The following is a 4,657-nucleotide window of genomic DNA, read 5'->3' on the forward strand; positions in this document are numbered from 1 at the left end:
ATTAAAGGATTGTCCAAGAGATTTGGAGAAGAACTGAAAGATAAGAATCCACACACTTGACATTTAGCCATAAATGGAGATTAAGCCCTTTTGAAATCATAATATATTGAATGGGGAAGTGGGATTTATCCCAGAGTTTTCAGAACTACAGCTATTTTGTACATGAAGGAACACCTATGTTCATTATTAATGTGATTTAGGGCTGAACTCCCAGGACAGTTTTCTGTTAGCATAATATATCTCTGAGAAATTCTGAACTTGAAGAGCCAAGCAGCTGCCCTGGCCCTCATCCAACTCAGGCTAATATCTCTACAATTCCTTATGCGACTCGTAAAGTCTCGGGGGCCTTCTTACTGTGATTAAATGCTAGCTGAGGCCTTGCCAGAGCCACTTAGCAGAGAACTGGCACATTAGGTTTCCAGTAACTGAGTGGCCACAGGCAGCCACAGCAAAGATGAGAATCAGGTTCTGTGGAAAGTATGTCGCGTTTGAGAAAAGAGGCTGCACTCGCTGCTGGCACTGCAGATTCTGTGGTCGGGATTGTCCCTCCGTGGCCTCTGCTGGAGGTAAATAAGAGGTATCGCTGGTGTCTCCTTTCCCATGTTGCTGCTCCAGAGAATTCTAAGAGGTTTTATTTTCCTCTTCCTTTTTTTCCCTCTTTACAAGAGGAATCAAGAAATTCACTCTTCCCACAAATTATTTGGAATATGAGGATCAATGGGGCAAAGCAAAATATCTTCCAAAACAAATAATATCCTTTTTTTTTTGAGGTTTTTTCTTTAGAATGTAAAGTGTTTGGAAATAAATCATAATTCTGGCAAAGTCTCCTCATCTGGACTTTGGAGTGGGAAGTCCTGATCAGATTCCATCAAGCCAAAAGGAGATGCAAGTTGATGATATTCCATGCTTCATAGACTGGCTAAAATGGTCCTTTCCTGAAGTTTTCTTCCTGTTTGAAAAGGCCTTCCTGCCATAGAAGTCAGCATATTCTGGGTTTACTCAGTATGAAGATTTAAGTTGCTGCCTACAGCTGACCAGTAACAGTACCTGGGAATCAGAGTTCTGGGTATAGTTTTGGTGACAGTCAGTCTGCAGCAAAGTTAATAACCAAGACAGGATTCCTGTTAGGCCATTGTCTGTTGCTACAACAAAACACCTGAGGATGGAAAACCTACAAAGAAATGAGGTGTATTGAGCTCATAGTTTTGGAGATAGAAAAGCAGGGTACAGCTCTGGTGAGGGCCTCAAGGAGATAGCATCACAATGGTGGGAACTTATGCAAAAGTAGCTAGTGGCACTTGCAGAAGAGGCATTCAGGAGAGGTGCAAGGTTCCCTTATGACAACATAGTCTCATGGAAACTAAACTAGCCCCAAAGAGTCCTGCATCAATTCCTGCTTAGGAGGGTGTCCCATAACCTACTGACTTTCTACCAGGCCCCCCGTCTGAAAGGTTCCGCCATCTTAACACTGCCATATTGGAGATCAGCCTCCCAGCGCGTAAACCTTTGGAGGACACACTCAGACAATACCAGCCCTTAGCAGGACTCTGATGCTGGTGAAGTCAGAAAGCCCAGACAGTCAAACAGGCTGTGGGTCGGTCAGCTTCTTGTCACTGACCAAAATACCCAACAAGAACACCTAAGAGGCGGAAAAGCTGATTTCGGCTCACGGTTTCAGAGATCTCAGTGCTTGGTTGGCCCACTCCATTCCCTCTGGGTCAAAGGAGAGACAACGTCGTGGCAGGTGGGCATAGCAGAGGAAAGTGGCTCAGCCCATGGCAGCTGGGGAGCAAGGAGAGGGCAGAGCAAAGTTAAGCCCTTCCAGGTTTCCCCAGTGATCTACTGTCCCCAGCTAAGCTCCACGTGCTGCCAGGGAGCACCAGGCAGAGGCAGACCCTGAGGTGGGGAGAAACTGTCTACGCCACAACTCCTCCTGGGATGGCCATCTCATCACAAGCAAGTCCAGGAGAGGGTGACCCTCCTCCATCAGTCCTTACCATGGAGTCATGTAGCCTACACTCGGACCATGAACAGCGTGACACATGAGAGACTGTCAGAACTAGGTAGGTTGAGCATACACCCATTCTTTACTACCTCCAAAACCCACCGTGGAACAAGAATATGCAATGTCATATTTATAGGCATAAAAATGTAAGAATGGGCCAACAGGAGGAGGGACAGAAGCATGACATTTTTGAAAGTTGTAAGCTGATGGACAGCAGTGACTGACTTGGCAAACGTGAGAGGACTGAATTTTAAGCATGAAGAGGGAAGGCCACAGAATTCCTAAAATGTTTGGAACTATGGTAGTAGCTGAGTTTGGAAGTAGGATGAAGGTGTGGCCAACATCAGGAGATTGGCTGAAAGTTCATTAAAAATGATTAGATCTAGGGTGGGAGGGGAAGGGAGGGGGCAGGGGATTAGCAAGGATGGTGGAATGTGATGGGCATCATTAGACAAAGTACATGTACGAAGACACAAATTGGGTGTCAACATACTTTATATACAAACAGAAATATGTAAAATTGTGGTATATATGTGTAATAAGAATTGTAATGCATTCCGCTGATATTTTTTAAGTCAGTTTTTAAAAAATGATTAGATCTAGAACAGTGACCATACCCAAAGCAATGATTATTCCTAGAATTCAGATTTTTTCCCACTTTAAAATGAAAAACATGGGAGCTTTTTGAAGAAATGTTTGATTCCAAGTCTGAAGTGAGAAACATACAAGATGAGCCAGAAATGTGTTGTCAAATGAATTTAAAGGGAAGCTACAAAAACTATTAAAGCCATGTAAGATATTCTCACTAGCCAAAGATATTGCAGCACAAGGGTTCAGTAAAGATAATAATTGCAATGTGTTCAAATCCATCAAAACTGTTGAAATCTTTGTATTCATAATGATATTTAAAAAAATAAGTGAACTTCTTTGGAGGATGATTGGGAATCAATTCATTATCTTGAAAACTTAAATAAATGAGAAAAATGAAGCATTTTTTTCTGCATTTTTTTATATAAGTGGTATGATTAAGTCACAAAATGGTCAATGAAGTTAATAAATAAAAAGTACTGACATATTAAAATGTCATCATTTCATCACCATCAGAAATTAATGAATCTAGGGGCTGAACATCAAGAACCAATATCATAAAAAGGCAGACTTCAGATATCATTTGTTTCCTTATGAAAAATATAACTCTTAACTATAATTTAATTCATGCATCCAGGTGAAGTGTGCAGCAGAGTTCACTGTACATTCAATTTTTCTGCATATTTACAGTTTTCAATTAAAAATGTTTAACTCACTCTTAATATTATGTTGATACTATTCAAAGGTGAAGATAATTGCTTTTTATTTCCTGCACATTCTTTTACTCACTATTACGTTAATAATTATCAAATTCTTCTGTTTAGTTCTGCACACTTACTATAATTAAACCCCAAACCCTTCACCATTACCTTAAACCTCCTTCAAGCATTCAAATACATCAAGAATTGTATCTACTTCATCTATTTGCTATTTACTGACTTTTTAGGCATTATCTACTGTAATTCCCAGTAAGGTGGTATTAGTACCTAACACTCTCATCTTAACGTATCCATGTGCTCTTCCCATCCCCCATCTTCCAACTATTTTTAGTTAGAAGGACAATGCCTGAAAGTAAGGGCAGCACCTTAAGAGCAAAAACCAAACTGACCTGCCTTCACATAGCATGACTCCAAGTCTGACAGCACAAAGAGGATCCTCCAGTAATTGGAACTGCCTGCCAGAACAAAACTTAAAAGGAGGGAATACAATCCAGACTCACTAAAAGGTGTCTTTCCAGGGTCAGTGGTCCAGAACTACTAGACAGGTGAAGAGGCAGAGAAATGTGGTCTAAAACGAACAGAAAAAGCAGTCGCTAGAAACGGTCCTGAGATGAACCTGATGTTGGAATTGGCAAACAAAGGCCTTAACCAGTTACTAAAACCGAGGGTTTGAGGGTGCGGGAGTGAATGAGGAAGAAAATGAAATTGCATCATTGATAAGTTCTTATATTTTATGTGACAACACAATATTAATTCTGTAGTCAGCTCTGACAAGTTAAGGATGCATGTTATAATTCCTCTACCGACCACTTTTTAAAAATAGCTAAGAATCCAATGGAGGATTTAAAATGGAATGCTAGTAAGTATTTGATTAATGCAAAAAAATGGAAAGGAGGAACAAAAAACATATGGGACAAAAATGGACACAGCCAGATGTTAGACTCCAATCTTAACTGAAGGGCTAGGGATGTAACTCAGTGGTAGAGCACTTACCCAGCATGCACAGGTCTGACCTCTGGCGCAGCAAAAATAAATAAGGATAACTGCAAATGGATCACACATTCTAATCCACAAGATTAGAGTGCCAAACTGAATTAATGAAAGGACTTGCAAAATAAAGACATGTATAGCTTGGAAGTTAGTAAGCATGATAAGACTGCTATAGCCTTATTAATTCAATAGTAAACTTCAAAAAGGGATATCAGTAGAGACAATGAGAACTATGTAATAATTCCTTAAAAATTAATTAATCAGAAAGTCCTAACATTCATAATTGTGTATATATCTAACAACATTATCTAAGAACATTAGAACACATAAAACTAACAGAACTACAAAAAGAAAT

This window comes from Ictidomys tridecemlineatus, chromosome 14 (assembly GCF_052094955.1).
Source record: "Ictidomys tridecemlineatus isolate mIctTri1 chromosome 14, mIctTri1.hap1, whole genome shotgun sequence".
NCBI lineage: Eukaryota > Metazoa > Chordata > Mammalia > Rodentia > Sciuridae > Ictidomys > Ictidomys tridecemlineatus.